This window comes from Crinia signifera, chromosome 8, assembly GCF_055691185.1.
Source record: "Crinia signifera chromosome 8, ASM5569118v1, whole genome shotgun sequence".
NCBI lineage: Eukaryota > Metazoa > Chordata > Amphibia > Anura > Myobatrachidae > Crinia > Crinia signifera.
Window position 1 is genome coordinate 97,768,278 of NC_139224.1, and position 21,132 is coordinate 97,789,409.

General features: G+C 43.1%; 2 protein-coding genes across 6 annotated transcripts in view; one reads left to right on the plus strand and one right to left on the minus strand.

Annotated features, from left to right (window-relative positions):
* Positions 1-380, minus strand: part of AKNAD1 (AKNA domain containing 1) — an 82,950-nt gene extending 82,570 nt beyond the window's left edge. Inside the window, exon 1 of the mRNA XM_083156830.1 lies at positions 256-380. The gene's annotated coding sequence lies outside the window, so the exon portion shown is untranslated. The remainder of the gene's footprint in view (positions 1-255) is intronic.
* The window catches only part of GPSM2 (G protein signaling modulator 2), a 64,346-nt gene that overhangs the window by 3,620 nt on the left and 39,594 nt on the right, over positions 1-21,132 (plus strand). For 3 of the 5 annotated variants that reach the window (XM_083156844.1, XM_083156845.1, XM_083156847.1), the window contains exon 2: positions 11,220-11,272. The exons of the other annotated variants lie outside the window; for them this stretch is intronic. The gene's annotated coding sequence lies outside the window, so the exon portion shown is untranslated. The remainder of the gene's footprint in view (positions 1-11,219; positions 11,273-21,132) is intronic. 5 annotated transcript variants of the gene reach the window in all.

The following is a 21,132-nucleotide window of genomic DNA, read 5'->3' on the forward strand; positions in this document are numbered from 1 at the left end:
CCCACTGTTTATTCATCTACATCAGCCTCTGAGTGTTACTTCTTTATTTCATATATTCCAGAGGATTTAACCCCTCAAGACAGAGGCATTGGAGCCATAGTGGTGGGTAGGCAGTGGCACTCTGAAGTCTTTAGAATGGTGAAGAAAAAAAGTTCTTTATTGCTAAAACGCTGACATCTCAATATCCCAATGTTTCGGGGTCAAACTCGCCCCGTTTTCAAGGTGAGAGCTGTGTGTGTGTGTGCGCATGCTTACCTTATATCCCTTCTGTACCCTCCGTGCCACCTCTCCCGACGCTCAGACTTCCGCACGGGGTTGGGAGTCCCGTCGCGTCACATCCGCTTCCGGGTCTCACCCTCCCCTCTGACGCTTCACTGCATCACAGCGTTGCCAGGGTGATCAGATCGGCGTCCTGCTTCCATCCTCATTCGCGTGGGACCCTGTGAAAACACCATGTGAACATGGGAATGATTTGTATCACATATGTGCTGTACAAAACAACATTGCATCATACTTGCCTACTTTAGAAAAACAGTTCCAGGGAGATTATAGTTAGTAGTAGAATTTTGCACACCGTCCCATTGAGGGGGCGTGTCATGCTCCACCCAAAAGGCGTGGCTAGTTCCATATATGGAGAGAGTGCGAAAAGAGATTGTGAACGTGGCACCTAGATGCGTGGGTGAGTACTGCTACATCTGAGAGGAATGTTTTAAAATTACTTCTATCCAAATGTAGATGAGCCCCAAAGCATTTAGTAAGAGTTACTATACTTGGTACAGTGCTGGGAAATGATGCTGATGATTCACTGTAAATGTATCTATCTCTCATTCCTTTTTCCCCAAAAAATGTAACAGTGTAATGTGGGCTAGGTGAAATGAGGGAGATTGCTAGACTAATGAGGGAGAGAGGGAGATTGCTGCTATTTCAGGGAGTCTCCTGCAGAATGCAGGAGGGTAGGCAACTATGCATTGCATGAGACGAAATGCGGTGGGTTACATTTCATCCACAATCTTGTGAAAAATACCTCTGTGAAAAGAACTTCACTCGTAAAAGTGTTTTAAAAGCTTTTTTAATAAATGCTATATGTTTTAAAAACTGTTATTTGTGTATATTATAAAGGAGTATATATATATATTATATATATATATATATATATATATATATATATATATATATATATATATATATTATATATATATATATATTATATAATTAAGTATTAACCATCCTTGTTTAATATATGGTAGTTAGCATTTAACCCCTTCAGTGGTGGTTTTTTTTAAGGAGCGCTCCCCACTGGGCGAGTTTTTTTTATTGGGAGCGCTCCCTAAAAAAACCCCCACCACACTCTCCCTGGGTCCGGGCAGCACTGGTGAACTGTGAATCAGCCGCTGCCCGTCCCTGCCGCCCCTGCTCCCGGCAGCCGGCTTGTCATAAGCCGGTGCCGGACAGGACAATACAAAAGCCGGAGGGGAGGAGGAGGAGGCGCTGCAGAGGGGAGGGAGCTCTAAACAGTGGCAATCCCAAGAATTTTCCGGGCTTGCCAGACTGGGCACTGAGGCACAGCCCGGAAAATTCTCTTGGTGATCTACATTTTTGGTACCGTGTCATTTATTGCTCTAAACTTTAACCTCTCTGCCGTGTTCCACCTGTTCCTAAAGAAACTCCTACTGTCTCCACCTGCTAGACTATTCACCTTATGTCCAGTACCCTCGCTGTATCCATTTCTATCTAAAAGTGATGCTGGTCACCTGCTACCACCAGAGTTTTCCTTTTTTTCCCTTCATCTTTTGTCCCTGAATAACGGCTGTTCAGCTCTGTGCTTCCCATGCATGGTGTTAGGGGCAGTGTGTGCGTGCCAGCAGCAGAGAAGCAGCAATGACACGGGAGAAGGGAGTTGGGAGGATGACACTACAATACAGTAGCTTGAATTGTTCTGGATATTCGCAGAACGAATCAGTTATTTTTATCTCTGTGATGCCCATTTACACCAGCCCTAAAAACCCAGGTTTTTGCATGGGAGTGTACAAAAACCTGGGTTTTCAGGTGGTGTAAGCGGTCCCAGGATTTTAACCGGGCAAATGTTCCATGTTAAACAATTGGTTCAACCGGGATCGCAGTGCAGTGTAAACAGGTAAACCAGGGTCGATGAGACCAGACTTATTCACTGCAATGGAAACGCCGGCGCTGGGAGATGCTCTCATCCCTACTGGGCTTTATATTTGTAGTGTCTTAAATATTAATTTAAAGGAAACATTCCTGTATTGTATAGCATTCAGACCCCAGTACCACACAGCAATGTTAGCCCATCACTGCAGTGTATCATAACCAGGCAATACTGAAATGACCAGCACCACACAATCCATAGCTAGGCACTGCATCCCTTTTCTTTTAGGCTTCCTCAGAAACCCATTGTACACCTGTATCTTGTCCGTATATATCGTTGCCACAGGCAGGATGGGGTACTCTTTACCTAGAACGGCGCCCATCGTGGGCATCGCATGTATATCGCATGCCATTATAATGGCATGCGATGCGACCGATGCGATGCCCACGATTTTACATAGAAATGCATGGTAAAATGTAAATTGCGTCGGTCGCATCGCATGCGGCCAAAAAATCGCATGCGATGCGACCGGCGCGATTACCGCAGTTTTACATAGGAAACAATGTTAAATGGCCCAATTGACCCGATTTTACATAGGGAACAATGTTAAATGGCCCACAGACCCCAAATAGCCACCCTGAAGTGTGAAATACCCCCCCCCCCCAATTGTTAACGCCACCCCACGATCAACGTCAACCCGAACCGTGGCGAGCGCAGCACGGCGGTACGCGTCCTCCGACCTTTTCATACCCCCACTATCCACGTCGGCGTGGAGTTGAGAATAGAAAGTGTGGTGAGCCACTGAGCCCAGCGAGGGGACGCGGATACCTTCACAGGTATCCGCGTCCCCTCGCGGGCTTCACAGGTATCTGCGTCCCCCCGCGGGGCTCGCCATGCTTCGGGCTCGCTGCGCTCGCCACACTTTCTGTTCTCAACTCCACGCCAAAGTGGATAGTGGGGGTATGAAAAGGTCGGAGGACGCGTACCGCCACCCCCTCGTGGGCTCGCCACGCTTCGGGTTGACGTTGATCGTGGGGTGGCGTTAACAATTGGGGGGGCCATTTCACACTTCAGGGTGCCTATTTGGGGTCTGTGGGCCATTTAACATTGTTCCCTATGTAAAATCAGGTCAATTGGGCCATTTAACATTGTTCCCTATGTAAAATCGCAGTAATCGCGCCGGTCGCATCGCATGCGATTTTTTTGGTCGCATGTGATGTGACCGACGCGATTTTTTTTAACCTTGCGATGCCTAAGATCAAAATCGTGGGCGCCGTTCTAGGTAAAGAGTACCCAGGATGGTTTACATGGCTTATGAAATAATATAGCTGCATTTTCCCTATTACATACTGTGGAAAAACAAGACACCAGTGGAGCTGTTTTTGGTTATTCAGTCAAAGGGCCAATTGCTCTGGGCCCACCAGGATGTTTGGCCCACTCAGAAGAACACTTGAAACTGTATTTATTTAGGCAGGAATTTGATATTTGTGCTCTGTACACTCCAGGTACCATACGTCAGTTCTCTGCTCCACTGAGTCAGAATAGTTGTAGGAAGCAACAAGTCTGCACAAACAGTGAATTTTATTTTTGTTATCGCTATTAACTTTTATTTGAAAAATGCAGCACAAAGCAAACAGTTTATAATAACAGGATGCCAGAGTGTGGGCATAATAAACAGCTAACTAAAACATAAAGGAAACAAATATTACTACAACACTGTAGTACCCATTGGGTAGGAACAGCTACTTGCTGAGGCATGAAAGAGCATGTATTGGGGCCTAATGGATTTGGGGGCAGATGTGTTAAGCCTGGTAAATAGAGATAGTAGCCTGGTAAATAGAGATAGTAGAAGGTGATAACGCACCAGCCAATGAACTCCTAAATGTACATTTTCAAACATAACACAACCCCCCACCCCCGAGCCTAATTCAGCATGGATTGATAATTTTAGAATTCTTAAATTGAGCGACTGCATTGCGCATGAACAAGGGGAATTATTAACTGAAATGCTTATAGACCATGAACGCAATGTAGCCAGAGTTGACTGACGGAATCCAGCATTTGGGTGTGTCCAGGAAAAACCGCAGACAGGCCCAGGCGTTTTAAGGATGGTCTCTGATGTCGAATCGCAGATTAGTTGACGCCACAGATTATCACAGCGATGTTTCTGGTTTGCGTATGGATCTATGAGTGGATAGAAATCTGATCAATTTGCATATATGCACGGGGCATTTTATCTTTCTGTCTAAACAGCGGCTCTCTACTCGCACTCAACAGCAACTTCTCAGATTAGCGATCCACGCTGAATTAGGGTCTTCGTCAGAATCCTCTACCTAACGTGTGAGGAAATTGTGCACGGGTCACTGATGTGAGATGGAGAGAATGCAGCAGAGTGCTGGTAGCAAAGGGGAATAATTATAAAGCAGTGATCAGGGCAAAGAAGTGAGCTGGTGAAGGAATTGCCCATGGTAACCAATCAGCATTAAAGTAACAATTCTAATTTGCATACTATAAAATTATACAGAGTAGCTGATTGGTTGCCATGGGCAACTTCTCCACTGGTTATCTTTGCTTCATACATCTGCCCCATAGATCCATCTCGGAAGGAGTGCTGATATACTTAAGAGAGAGGGAATTTTTTTTAAGTTTCATTGGAATCCTGGTGCCCTCTATTTAAATATAAAGTTCTATATTTGTCCTAGAGACAGAGAACCAACATCTATAAATGCTTGTATCATGCATTGCCAGCAATTTTACCACAAATATAACTGACAGTTCATGTTTTATTATTTAAGATTTTTGAACCAGGTCTATGTGCAATTTGCACATCTAAGTGTAAAGCCCCATACACATGTGCTGAGCGGAGAAGGTGGAAACACTGCCTTTCCTTGTGACTGATCACCATTGCTGCAGGGCATATAGACAGAGCAATCAGTGCTCCATTTGTAAGGGATCTAGTCAGATCGCTTAGAAATGGGTCTGAAATCGCCCCCGTGTGTATGCCCCTTAAGGTGAGGGGTGGGCAGTATCTAGGGTAATAGTTTAAAGTGGATTTTAAAATAATGAAACCGTGCTATGTCGCACGCTATGCTGTTGAGTTTTTACTTTCCCTTCACTGTGCTCCACATACGTGTTCCAATGGTGTTTCTACAGAGTCACATCAATGATTTCAAATGCACACATGTAAAAGTGGGTGTTCTTTTGTAGTGACTGAGAGGTAGCTATTTAGTGTGTTATGGGAATAGGGTGGTCAATCCCGGGATCGGCGGGATCCCGGGATTTGGCCCCTAAAACGCCGGGATTTCAATCCCGGGATTGGAGTTTCCAATCCCGGGATTTCGGGATTAGACTGCGCATGCGCAGTCTAATGCCGGCCAGCGTCTGAGCGTGTGCTCAGACGCTGCCCGGCTTCTCCCTTCCCCGGCAGTGCATCCCTGCGCAGCGTGACGAGTACAGAGGTCACGCTGCGCAGGCCAAGCAGCTGAACAGAGCCAGTGTGGCTCTGTGCAGCATGCGTTCGCCCCCGCCCATCATCCTGGCTGGCTCCCCAGAAGCCCGCCCCCCACCCCCGGCTCGCTACCCGCCCATCCACCCACCCTCCAGGCCAGCTCCCCGCCCATCCACCCGGCCGGCTCCCCGCCCATCCACCTGCCGGCTCCCCTGACGCCCGCCAACCCACCCGGCTGCCCGGCTCCACAGACACCCGGCCGGCTGCTCACCCGCCCACCCACACACCCGGCCGCACCGCACCCCACCCCACATGTAAGTAAATATGCGGGACGGCCGGGTGCGTTTTTTAAATTAGGAGCCAAGCCAATCCCGGGAATCCCGGGGCATTTTTCAATCCCAAAATCCGGGATTGAAAAAATGCTCCGGGATTGGCTTCCCTATATGGGAATAAGGAAACCTGCATCTAGCATAGAGCTAGTGGAAGTTTCCATGGTGTGACTGATGGTGATGTCTCAAAATGCAACAAGCATTTCTCCATTCTTGTATATTTGTCTACACAAATGAAGGGCTTGTAGCAGTATTAGCAAAAAGCTGCAGGTGTGTAACTGGCAAAAAACACGCACGCAGATGAGCTATGTCCCACTCAATGGGTGCCGGATGACGTCCTGACACGATTCCGGCGGTCAGAATACAGACATCTGAATACAGACTGTTTTTAAATGTCTGACAGCCAGGATCCTAATGGACTGATCTGAGTTGGCACAATTCCAAATGTGGACCCTTCCCATGGATCTATTAAACGATAGAAATCAGTCACAGACTTTACACTTGGCGTGGAAGCAGATTGGAGGTATTGTGACAGGATACACCACACTGCAAATCACAGATTTGTTTGATATCACAGACCTGGGCTAATAATAGTTCCCCTCTTACCATCAGTAACTGCCTGTTGATGACTCCTCCCACTGCATAGTGGACAGGTAACATGCTTTCACCACCACGCTCCTGGAATTACTTATTTTCTGCTGCGTATATGTAGACAAGCTGCTACCACACCCCCTGATTGGTGTTGGCTGATTTTCATGGTCCAATCCCTGCAAAGTAACTGGCAGAGGCTGGAACTTGGACATATTGGACTCAGCCTAGAAAGCCAGAGAACGGGATAGCATTTGGCGCAATTCTGTTGCAGGATACAAATAGTCATCTTGGAGTCAAGATGTTTATTGTTGAAAAAGATATTGTGGATAGCTAAAAAAAATAATTAACTAATTTGATGCCCAACTATTCAATTGCAGCCATTTTGTATGCTATTGAAGGCATTTTGGGGGGGGGGGGGGGGGGGGGGGGAACACTAACAGAACAGCAATCCTCTGGCCTACAACAGCTGTTTAAACTTATCTGGTGCAGTGTGCCAGTGGTTGGCTGCAGTGGCTCTGCCATATGATCAGAATGAACACACATCATATCAAACAGTTTTTTTTTTTGTTTGTCAATACATTTTTAAATACAATACAATATATCTAAACAAATATTCAAAGTTTGCTAGGTGCTTATGCTGCATTGATTTAAATATGGTTCCATGTAACAAGGGTTAAACCCAAGGGGTTAAAGCCGGCTTGACAGTGTGGGAAGCAGGCTTATAGGGTGGGACCCAGTTACAAGCCTGTTCCAGAGGGAACTTTGCTGCCAGCATGGAGAGAGTGCAAGTTCTGATACTAATGATGACTGCTGTGGACATAAAAAACATTGAGCCAGCTGGTGTTCCGCATGAAGTCTGATGGATAATTGTCATAGTCAGACTAATGCTTGCATTAGCATACGGTGCAGGCAGTAAATGCAGCTGCAAATGCATCCAACTTAGAATGCTTCTAATAAGCTCCATATGTTATCGCCGCATTAGTCATGTGGACATATTGCTAATGCAGCATCTTACTGTTTCCCAATGGCAAACACAGCTGTCCTCACTGGTATGGATGCTTACACCTACCCTATGCTACAAGAGGTCCATCTGTAAATAGGCATCCTCTCAGCATCTCTGGCTTGCACGCAACACTCCCATGGCACTACCAACCAGGATCACCCATTTCTTGTATGTTTATATTTGTACGAAATAGGGGAAATTTACAAAGACAGTAGTTCTATTTCCTGTGGGATGTTGCTAGGGGCAACCAGTCAGAATCTACTAATTTATTTAGCACCTTATAGAAGATAATAGATAGTATCTAATTGGTTGCCCATAGCAACAACCCGTGTGAATTAGAACTCCCATCTTAATAAATTTCCCCCATAGAATTGCCTACAGTTACGGCGCAGTGTGCTATTACTTGACTGCATACCAAGCCAAACCTGTTTTTAGTTGTGTTTTTGAGATAGTACTGCTAGAAATCACACATATCTAACATCAGAGTTCTGCAGGGAGTTTAGATCACAGGACCGCAGACTAGAGTGACCGTTATCGTGTATAAATAGTTACAAAGAGAGTCACAAAAACATTCATGTAAAAGTTTGATGCTTCTCAGAACTGTTTTTTTTTATGTTATTTTATGTAAGCCTAAAGCTCCGTTTTTGCGGTCCGTTTTGTACTTTTAAAGTACACATCGGATCGGATCGCATGCATTGTGCATGCACTGTGATCCGATACGATGTGTACCTAGTACAAAATGTATGTGCAGCACATACTTTTTGTACCGTACTATGTGATGCGCGGGAGCGCGCATCGCATAGTACAGAACGGAGCCGGCAAAAACGGAGCGTCTATGGGCTCCTTAAGAACATGGGAAAATCATTTCTATGCTCCTTCAACTTTCTGCTTTTTAATTAAGATGGGATATGGTTAATATCTTGTCTGTTGGGATTACAGTAGTCATTTAGGCTGCAGAGAGTGAGTGCTAGGCACTTAGAAGGGGGTAAGGGTTAGGCTGTGGGGTCGGAAGGTTAGGCAATAATGTGGAGGATTAGAGTTAAGACCCCCATACACTTGTAAGATTTGGGCCGAAATCGGACGTGTCTGACATCCCATCTGTCCTGATGCGCGGTCCCGTGCACATCTGGCCGGATCCTACAGATTGAACCTGCTGCAGCGGCACATCATGGGTGCTTTTTAGCATCCACGATGTGTCGGGTCCAATCCGTTGGTGTGTGCCAGTGGTGAAGCACCACTGGCACACACCTATGTGCAGTGGAAGGGTGGGTACTGGCCAGCTGCCCGTGGCAGGGGACGGAAAGCAGCAGACGAATTTTCTTTGTATTTTGTCAAATGGCTGGCCGCTGATTGTCAGAGAATTTAGTCTTTTGAAAATATTTTTTAAAATTCAGCTGCCAGGCACCCGACCGCAAATCACAGCTGCCCGGTACCACTGTTCCTCACCGCGATTTATCGCATGTAAAAATGGCGCAAGTGCCAAATCGTAAGTGAGCCTACTTGGGAGCTGCCGCGGAACTCTGGACTTTTGGTCTGACTGTCCTTAGGACAAGTTGGACTAGTGTATGGGGGCCGTTAGGCTGCAGGTAGGGAGGTTTTGAGGTCGACACGGAAGTATAGTTACCAAACTCCTATCGGGATTCCCTCCATCGAGATGCCGGCATCAGTATTCTGACTGCCGGCATCCTGTCCGCTGGTCCTACGTATGTATTCCCTCCAGGCAAGTTCTAATAACCGAAAACAATCATGTGCACTCAGCAAATGCATTGTCAACGGTATCAAGCCCTGTCATGTATGGAAACTTTTACATAATCCAGTATTAGGTGTTTTCTCATGCCAAATAGCGGGCAATGCGGCATTGTTACCTCTGGAAGCAGCTTTAACAGTGTTGTGTGTTATGCTGGAACTGTACTTACAATGGCAGGTTCCTTTCTCTTTGGTCTGTTCATTACAGCAAGTATGTGTGTATGTATGTATGTATGTATGTGTATATATATATATATATATATATATATATATATATTGTATATGTATGTATAAAGTGGGTGTGGATTATTGGGACAACAGTCTTTACTTGGACCACTATTGGCAGAGAGTGAAAAGGTTGTCACAGGAAAAAGGTAGACACAAGCAAAATGTCGACATGGAAAAGTTTGACACATGAAAATGTCGACATGAGTTGTGTGCATGTTTTTGCTGCCTGCCGATATGGAGCTCCAATTAGTGTAACCCGTACCCTCCATTGGCTTGCCTTTCTTTGGGTATTTTACTGTTCCCTATTGCAGTCTTGTGGATCATAAAGTAAAAACAAGTTTTCCAAGTGAAACAAATTGTGGAAAAAAACGCATGTCGATCTCTTCATGTGTCGACCATTAACATGTCAACATATTGCTTGTGTTGACCTCTTGTCAAAGTCAGCCTAGTGCACATCAACCGTTTGTTTGTTGACCAATAGCAGTTGACCTAATTACTGTCGAACAAATGACTGGACACCATATAAAATACACTAGAGCTATGTGCAACATACTGACAGGGATGGCCATCGTTGCATTTGCCATCAATCACAAAAGTGCAACTGGCCATCGATAGTGTATTACTATATAATGACTGACCATCAATGTTTTTACATATCGATGGTCATCCATTTTCTTTGATTGATTTGGCCTGTGGGCCAATCAAAAGCAGGGCTTCACGGGTGTCGGGGGCAGAGCTATGTTCAGTGTCTCGGCACCTTGGGGAAAAGGCGAAACAAAACTTTACCATCGATCGTGAGAAACCATCTGGTTCTCCCCCATCGATGGCAAAACGTTTTGACTTCGGCCATAAACCATCAATGATTTCTAATCCTCGATGGTCGATGGCCACCCCTAACTGACTTTCACCTGGATGAAGCACTACACATGGATTACCTATGAGCTCAGCCTTTTCTATGCGAGAGATTTGCTTTCTTTCTAACAGTGTTCAGCCTACATGAATACAGTTCTATGGTTATAGGGCCCATCCCATGAATTAGCTGCCCGGCAGTGACATTTAGGGTGTGAGTGCCTGTCAGACTGGTTTGGGAGTTACAATAAAGCCAGACAAATTTGATATTTATTTCTGGGTAAATGTGAAATAATTTGTCACGTACAGATCTTCTTGCAGCATAATAATGGAATGTTATGTTACAATCGAAACAAAAAATTAAAATAAAGCCAAGGACACACCAATAAAAAGGGTAAGAATATTGTGACACACCCCAGAAATGATAACCGGCACGGCTTTACAAAATAGTGGGTATGGCTTACTAAAAATGAGACCTGTCCGATATACAGGAATATATGGAAAGTGTTCATTACAGTTCATGTTTCCCAGCAGACAGCACACTGGAAGAGACAGTGTGCAATTTGCAGTACGTACATAATAAGATCCAGGGTTGTACACAACAACACAGGGACACTTGCACATTTAATAAGGTATTTTAATGTGTAGCCCTGTCCTGACAGTACAAGAAGCCATGCACCCAATTCTGAAGTGATTGGTTAGGTTAGGACACTAAAACAAGTTGGCCAGAGACATCCATCATAGCGGAACACCGACATAAGCAACGTGAATACGTATTTTGATTTGAATTCACTTTTTCTGTTTTGATTTGAATTCACTTTTTCTGTTTTGATTTGAATTCACTTTTTCTGTTTTGATTTAAATTCACTTTTTCTGTTTTGATCTTAATTTATTTTTCTGCCTTTTTTTCTATTAAAGCTATTAATTGAACTTGAAGAGAAAGACGTGGTAACTAAGCTTGAACAATACAGGTATTTCACGGAATTTGTCATGTGTCCCAATCTAACCTTCAAATACAGAAGTAAACAGAAAATATGTGTTTGTTGTTTAGGGAGTGGGCAAAATGGGAACTCCTAGATATAAGATACCAAGCAGACTTAAAGCAAGGGTTTACAAACGGGTAATAGCATCCCGCATAGTTGATATATATATTTAAGGCCAGATCCCCCTTGTTCCTGTAATTACAGCTAGCATGATGCTAAGGAGAGACTTAAGCCCAGTACACACAGTGAGATACTGGCTAATGGCCAATTTTGACTAACTGATGATACTCTATGATCAAGTCATTGATTGCCTTGCCTGCACAGTCTATCTATGCTAGGAAATACTGACAGCAGGAGAAAAACTGGGAGATTTTTGCTATCTAGTTAAAATCTCCTGCCAAAATGTCACCTTTTATACAACCCGTAATGGCACTTGAGTTTTTTTACTATCTTGCTTTTTGGCTCTAGGCCAAATACATTCTACAGATGACATAGTAATAATAGACTTGACTTCACAGTCTATTCTCTCTGGTGATGCCAACACAGTGGGCCGTGCATCGATATCGCAAGCATCCTAAACACTGTGCGATTTTGGCTAACTTGCTATCCTAGTTCTATCCCATTTTGAGTATATAATCAAAATTGCAGCTAAAATCACCTATGTGTGCACCCCATAAGAAATTCTTATTGTTATGTCTAGGAAGTTGTTTGCAAAAGTTCTTGGGGGCCAGATTCTCTAAGCTTCAAAAGTGATAAAATAGAGAGTGATAAGCAGCCAGCCAATCAGCTCCTACCTGACATTTTTCAAACACAGTCTGTGACATGGCAGGTAGGAGCTGATTGGCTGGCTGTTTATCACTCTCTATTTTATCACTTTTGAAGCTTAGAGAATCTGGCCCATAGTGAGGTATCGGTCACATGTACTCTTGACTGCGTGCCTCATACCTCAGTGATAATAATAATTTGCAGTCTGAATATACAGAATATATAAAAAAACATCCATTTATCCTGTTTATAAGGGCTGATTCATATACGATGAATGTTTGCCATGTGCCTCCTGAATGGCAGTACATTACAAAATCTGTGTTTTAGTCTTGCATTAATGATAAAAACGAATGATGTGATCCACCATAATTCTGAGTAATGTGTGCATTTGAACATCGTGACTAAACATCACTCGGAATTGCATCAGCTGGAAAAACTGAGCAACTATAGTACTATTTGTGTTGTCAATGTTCACTTGATGATGTTACCTTCAAAGCATTGAAGCAGATTAGAGGAATAGCCAGTGCGTGTCTCAGTAGGATGCTCGTCCGCTGCGACATTGGCATAAACTAGCAATATCAGCTGCCCCATTGTCCACCTCTGAATCCTGCCTTAAATATGAACATTCACCTGTATGCATAGTTGTACTTCTCTCTGTGGCTAGAGGCATACTCTAAATGTTATTGCCACCATGAATATCAATGCAGGTATCCTTAGTGTACAGAAAACCTATATCTGAAAACAATTGAAATGTCAGTATGTGTACACCTAACATATTGGGTATTCATTTAGCCATGATCATTTATTGCTGTTAATTATGTTGCTCTGAGCTTTTAAATTAGCCCAGATAAACTGGCGTGAGCTGCGGATTATTGGGTGATTTAGTTTCACCTGCTTTAGGCAGGCAAATTGAAATCCCTGAAAAAAGCCCCGTTTACACCTAAAAGGGGTATTTTTTTTAGAAAAAAAAAATCACTTTTTTCACTGAACCTGTGCATTTTCGGGCAAATGTTTTTTCTTTTCTTTTTGGGCAACCAAATTGGATAGTCCAAAAAACAAATAATTGAAAAAACAGTTTTCTTTTGTTGTAATTCAATATGCCCCAAAGCCTTCAATTTCGTCAGCACATCTTCCACACTCCCTCTTTAGCCTAAGTGCAAACTGTACAATATCAGTTACACCACTTTAGCTGCAAAGGGGGGAATGTTACTTTTTTTTTTCTTCAAATTTTCCACTGGCAGAGAAAATAGAATGGAAAACCAACTTTCCATAGTAGCTGGCTTGGCACTTCTGTTACTCTGTGTCATAATTCATGTTTGTGTAATGGGGTCCTGTGTTCAGGACTTATAGAACGTCTATTAACACCTCCAGCAACTGAGGATGTATTTAGTATCTCATCTTTGCTTTTATGTTTCCTAAGTGTCATTATTAATGTAGTCTTGACTAAACTGGTAACTCTTAAATAAAACTGCATTTTGCAATGTCCCTGAAATAATGTTCTGACAATAATACTGGGCTGTATATATGTAAATATATGCCAAGTACTGACAGGCAGCCCTGCTCCTAACTATGCAAGAACTACTAGATCTTATTACAGACTGGAGTTCTCAGCATTTTAGTTATGAAGTCTCTGAGCAAAAGGAAAACAGAGGGGCATGACAGCCTTCTTCATTAGATGGGAATCTGGTACAGGTTGAGTATCCCTTATCCATATTATTCCGAAAACGATGTATTCCAGAGGGTGCCGGACACGGTCCTGATAGTCGGGATCCCGACAGTCATTTACCCGACATCGGGATCCAGACTGTCAAAACGCAGACAGACAGGTGCCCGACGCTATTTCCCTTGTGGGGGTCCACGACCCCCATAGAGGGAGAATAGAATAGGGGGCGAGCAGAGCGTGGCGAGCGCAGCGAGCCAGCAAGGGGCTTTGTTGCGCTCACCATGCTGTCTGAGTCCGGCCAGTCGGGATCCCGACTGTCGGAACCCTATACCACACCCATTCCAGAAAGTGAAAAATAAAAAAACTCTTGGTAGAAGCACTACTGGAGACATGATATGTTACTGGCACTATCGGGGACATCTGTATCAGCACTGCTGAGGACATATGTAACTGGCACTACTGGGGACATCTGTATCCGCACTGCTGAGGACATGATATGTAACTGGTACAGGTTGAGTATCCCGTATCCGAATATCCGTTATCCAAATTATTCTAAAAACCATACATTCCAGAAAGTAAACAAAAACATTTTTTGTGCTAAAAACTTACTGGGGACATCTGTGACAGCACTACTGAGGGAATGATATGTAACTGGCACTATATATGTGCAAGACAATGATTGCTTGGCATTTAAATTCAGTGCCTGAGATTGTACACAAACTTTGTTTCATGTTTTGAAACCTTGTTTTATGCACAAATAAAATATATTTGTGTTTATTTCAAGTGTTTGATGTATATGTACAACATAAATGCAAGATACCTCAAGATACATCATTGAAATATTAAAATATTCCGAAATACGGAATAATCCGTTATCCAAAATTCTCCTGGTCCCGAGCATTTTGGATAAGGGATACTCAACCTGTACTAAATATGTGCAAGAAAATGATTGCTTAGCATTCACATTCAGGATCTGAGATCGCACACAAACTTTCATGTTTCGAAACCTTGTTTTACGCAGAAATAAAATATATTTGTGTGTATTTCATGTGTTTGATGTGTTTGTGCAACATAAATGCAAGATACCTCATTGAAATAAAAATATTCTGAAATACTGAATATTCAATTATTCAAAATTCTTCTGGTCCCGAGCATTTTGGATAAGGGATACTCAACCTGTATTTTAAATGCCAGGTGGAAAATTCCACAAAGTGAAATCTGTAATAGCTGGACACCTGGGGTGGATACACAATTTAAGCATTATTCATTTCTTTTTTTGCAAATTCTTGTTTATTAAAGTTTCTAATGATAAATACAGGAAACAGTTAGTACAAAGTATGACATTTAGGGTGGGATGTTCTAACATCTGCAGCCCTCTAACACCCCCCCATCCCCCCCGCCCTTCGCCAGGTACCGCATTGTTAATAATAGCATATGCTCTAATACATGTGATTATTAATGCAAGGGACAGCTATTGTGATAAGAGCTGTCCCTTGTGATGCAGCCACGGCATGCTGGGAGGTATTCGTGGCTGATCCCTCACACAGTACTGCGGTAAGAACCCATAGACTTCTGCAGGGAATCATCAGCCTTTGCTGGGGATTCCCTCCGCAGTGCTGACACTGCGGAGTGGGGTTAGAGCAGGGCTTGACAAATCTTTCTAAAATCTAGGATGATATTGAGGTCAGGAGATGGCTACTCCAGAACCCTCACTTTATTATGCTGTAGCCAATGACAGGTTGACTTGGTCTTTTGTTTTGGATCACTGTCCAAGTACGTCCCATGCGCAGCTTCTGTGCTGATGAGTACAAATTTTCCTCCAGTATTTTCTGATAACATGCTGCATTCATCTTGTCCTCAATTTTGACCAAGTTTCCCGTGCCTTTGTAGCTCACACATCTCCAAAACATCAGCGATCCACCTCCGTGTTTCACAGTAGGAATGGTGCACCTTTCATCATAGGTCTTGTTGACTCCTCTTCAAAATGTAACGTTTATGGTTGTGGCCAAAATGTAAAATTTTGGTCTCATCACTCCAAATGACTTTGGCCCTTATTCAGATCTGATTACAGTACAAATTTGTTCTCAAAATGGGCAAAAGCATGTGCATTGCAGGTGGGGCAGAGAGAGTTACATTTGGGTGGGGTGTGTTGAAAATGAAATCTGAATTGTATTGTAAAAATAATGCAGCCAGGATTTACCCGGCACAGAAACAAAATAACTCACACAAATCTAATTCTATCTGTACCTGTTACATCTGCCCCCTGCAGTGCACATGGTTTTGTCCATCTGAGAAGGAATTTGCCTCTAAGAGTGAACTAGAATAAGGCCCTATGTTCCAGAAGTTTTGTGATGTTTGGAGTATTTTAAGCTGGATGCTTTGTGGCATTTGCGTAGTAATGGCTTTCTTCTGGCGACTCGACCATGCCACCCATTTTTCTTCAAATGCTTCCTTATAGTTCATCTTTAAACAACTGCACCACTTTTTTTCAGAGAGTCCTGTATTTCAGCTGAAGTTATTTTGGGATTTTTCTTTGCATCCTGAACAATTTTCCTGGCAGTTGTGGCTGAAATTTTTGTTGGTCTACCTGACCGTGATTTGGTTTCCTCAGAATCCCTAATTTTCCACTTCTTAATTAGAGTTTGAACACTGCTGATTGGCATTCTCAATTGCTTGGATATCTTTTTATATCCTTTTTCCTGTTTTATACAGTTCAGTTACCTTTTCTCACAGAACTTTTGACTATTCTTTTGCTTTCTCTATGACTCAGAATCCAGACATGTCAGTGCAGTGCTGGATGAAAGATGCAAGGGTCTTTCAGGAGACCAGAAACTCACTGACCTTTTATACAGACACACTGATTACAAGCAAACAGATGACAGGTGAGGATGGCTACCTTTTATTAGCCATTCAAACCCGTTTGTGTCAACTTGTCTGCATGTAATGAAGCCAAAATCTCCAGGGCATGTAAACTTTTGATCAGGGTCATTTTGGGTATTTTCTGATGTCATTATGATTTAAAAATAGTAAACACAGTTGTTTGACAATAAATGGCTTCACCCAACCACTAACCATGAGTGAAATAATAGTTTGTATTCATATTCTCTGATAAATGGCCAGAAAAGCACAAATTCTGTTAGGGTATGTAAATTTATGAGCACAACTGTATATTAATGTACATCCTGGCACTTACAGTTCTACAAGTACCAACATGTAACAGTCATGAGCTGCTTTTGTGGCACTACAAGTTGCAGCATGCACCTAGAACTTACCCAGGTAACCAATTACCAGGAGTACAGTACATGGAGGTTCTCATTTCTGCTCAATATTAGATCTGTACTCATTGGTGGGCAGGCCAGACTACTACCACAAGTAACCCAAGGCTTTTTAGTGATCTGTTTTTATAGGTACAGAACATATTCAGAGGCTCTTTTGGTGTGGTATTTTTCTTAATAAATTGCACTATTTATAACACACACATAGCAGTTCAGTAAGTCATAAGAATTTTTTTGTCTTTGATTTCTCTCTTCCATTATCTGTTTAATTAGCTTATAAATACACCCATTGCTTTTGTGTGTTTTACAGCTGCCTACATAAAAACTTCAGTAGCATGTTTCACGTTGTTCATTTGCTACCTTTTTTATAACACTGTAAAAAAAATGAATATATATTTTACTCTGACTTTCTGAAGTTTTATCGGGTACCCCTTTAGGGGGGAAAAAAGAAAGCACTTTTTTACATCCCAAGTGGTACACTATCCAATTACGTTTTGTCCTTTTTCAAGGTGGTCACACTTTAAGCAGGCAAAGATATTGTAACAACACTGGTAAGATTAGATAGGAGTCTTAAGATCATGCAGGAGATTTTGCGGTACTTATGTAGTATCTGGGCTGCCGATTTCTAAATCGGGTCGAATCGGGCACATCGCATCGCATCGCATGCGACCATCGATGCGATGCGATGCGATGCGATGACCCGATTTTTCCATAGGAATCAATGTTAAAATGGACTGAGTCCATTTTAACATGGAATTCAATGGGAAAAAGGGGTCCTTTTCATACCCCTACTATCCAAGTGGGCATGGAGTTGGATATAAACCTGTGGCGAGCGCAGCGAGCCACCGAGCCCGAAGCGTAGCGAGCCCCGCGAGGGGACACAGAATACCGGCCCCTCGCGGGGCTCGCTTCGCTCGCCACGCTTCGGGCTCGGTGGCTCGCTACGCTCGCCACAGGTTTATATCCAACTCCATGCCCACTTGGATAGTAGGGGTATGAAAAGGACCCCTTTTTCCCATTGAATTCCATGTTAAAATGGACTCAGTCCATTTTAACATTGATTCCTATGGAAAAATCGGGTCATCGCATCCGATGGTCGCATCGCATCGCATCTGATTGTATGCCTTAACTTAAGGCATACAATCAAAAAATCGGCAGCCCAGATACTACATAAGTACCGATTTTGCTAGTGTTGTGACAATATCTGTGCCTGCCTAAAGTGTGACTACCTTGGGTATGTTTGGGACAAACATTTATTGATTAAAACATCCAGGGGTACAACTAAGAAAAACAATCTGTCTTTAAAAATAAAGTATCAGTATTAACTACATAAAAACAAGGATTAAGCTAATAAAACAAGGTTGAACTAGATGGCCGCAAGTCTTTTTTAATCCTTAACTACTATGTAACTATGTACAAACAAATGTTAAACATTTGAGTTTTACTTGGAGTGTACCCTAGCAATTTACAATCTGATGGTGCGAGTGCACGTATCCCCATATTAGCTATTTGTCTATATATCCATCTATCATATTATATTGTGATGATCTGGGGTATTGGTGTAGTGTCTAATGGTGTGTACACACGGTGAGATTCCCTTGCTATTCGACTTAAGATTCGAGTGCTATGCAATCTTTGCTATCTCTGTACTAGTTACATACAATTCATACAATCTGCATTAGATTTGCACTGGGGCAGGGATTGATGTGAATGTTCAAAATATCTGTAAAGCGCTGCGGAATCTGTCTGAGCTGTATAAGAAACTGTTAATAATAATAAATAATAATATAGTCATTGCTGCCCTGTCTATCAGGGTTTCGATTTGTACTGTCACGGGAGCGCGCATCAGGATCTCAAGGTAAAAAATCTGTGCGATCTGCATGCCATTTTGACTATAGTCAAAATCTAATGTCAAATCTCACCGTGTGTACACAGCATAAGTGCTAAGTCAGGATACACAGCTAGATTAACCAGTGAATAAATGAAATAATAAAAAGGTACTTGTGTACTATCACGGCGCCCATCACATTGCAGACCATAAGGCATGCGATGCAACGAGATTTCCCCCGATGTCATACAATGTTAAAATTGTATAGCATTGTATATGGCATACAATGCCATACAATGCGATGCGATTGTAAATTGTATAAGCACCCTAATGGGGGCTTACAATGTTAAATGCACCCCCACGCCACCCCCACTACGCGGAATACATGTAAAGTAATACGCGTACCCTCGCACTCGCCACACTATATAAAATCAACTCCACGCCGACGTGGATAGTGGGAGTATGAAAAGGTCGGAGGACGCGTACCGCTGCGCTCGCCACGCTTCGGGTTGGCGTTCATACTGGGGGTGGTGTGGGGGTGCATTTAAATTTATAAGCACCCATTAGGGTGCTTATAAGCACCCATTAGGGTGCTTATACAATTTAAAATCGTATAGGGGGCTTTAATCGCATCGCTGTGCATCGGGTGTATGGCATGCGATGCGATTAAAAATCGTGCGACTTAATATCGGGGGGCGCCGTGATAATACACAAGTACCAATAATAATGATATTTATATAGCGCTTTTCTCCCAATAGAACTCAAAGTGCTTCACCATTGTCTTTACAGCTCGAAATACAAAACAAGCTTAACAGTGGATGTCAGTGAAATGCTTGAGTAAATAAGTATGTCTTTAGTCTATTTTTAAAGGATTCTACAGTGGGGGCTTCTCGCACTGTGCGAGGAAGAAAGTTCCACAGAGTTGGAGCAGCAAAGTTGAAATTATGAATTCCCCCAGATGAATTCAGGGAGATTCTGGGTACTTTTAGTAGTCTTTCTTCAGTGGATCGTAGTAATCGAGTAGGACAGTAAGGAATCAGAAGCTGCTGCAGGTACCTTGGGCCCTGGTCATGTAGGGCCTTGAAAGTGAGTAAGCCAATCTTGAAAACGATTCGCCATTTTACAGGTAGCCAGTGAAGGGAGTAGAGAATGGGAGTTATGTGGCAGGAGCGGGGCTGGTTAGTTAATAGTCTGGCGGCTGCATTTTGTACCAGCTGCTAGCGGTGCAATTCTTTTGCTGGGAGACCCAGGTAGGGAGCATTGCAGTAGTCTAGTCATGATGATATAAATGCATGTATGACTTTTAGGCAGGTCTTCTGAGGGAATTAAATGCTTGATTCTGGCTATGTTTCTCAGATGAAAGAATGAGGATTTGATTGTGGCTGACACCTGATGTTTAAGTGTCAGGCCACTATCCAGGACAACACCAAGATTCTGCACATGATCAAAGTTTTTTAGTGCTGTGTCCCCCAGCTTAAGACCTGTCAGTTGGCTATGCTGCCATCTTGTCCTGTGACTTATCATCAGGACTTCTGTTTTATCTGGGTTCAGTCTCAGCCAACTGGCACTCATCCACTCCTGGAGCTCAGCTGGGCAGCCATTTAAGGTTGTGCTTGTGTTATCGGTGCCTGGAGCAAAGGACAGGTACAGTTGGGTATCATCTGCATAGCAGTGGTAGACCAGGCCATGACGTCTGATTATGTCACCAAGTGGAAGCATGTATACTGCAAAAAGCATGGGAGATAGTAATAATGAAGCTTAATTGACAGGATTAAACACAAGTGAACAGAAAATAACAAACCTCTACCTCCCATGCAGGGCACTAAATCACATCTTCGCACGTGACTAGCATTTGACTTTCACGGGATGTAGGTAGGATCCAGGCGGTCAGGGTGCCAAAATCTCTACTTCTGACATTACTGCCAGCTGGAATCACAGCTCACAGGGTCCATTCTCCCTTGTGGGGGTCCGCAAGGCCTTGTTGTGCTCTCTTCCCCTTGCAGACATTCCTGGGATCCCCCACTGCTGGCAAATCATACTGAACCCTCTGTCACAGGTGCTGTATACCACAGGCTCCAGCCTGGTTTGGCTTCTCACGTTTTAGCGTTGCTGGCTTTGGCTGCTACAGCTGCTCACATATACAGTCTCTGGACTGCTTCCTTGGATTGCATACATTATCCATAATGTATCCATAATCCAAATCATGTGACAGCCGATAGCCAATACAATCTAAATTTGAGAACCGAGTAAAACCGAACCCGCACATTTATAGTTAAAACTGAAATCTAAATTGTAGTGTAAAAATAAAGCAGCCAGT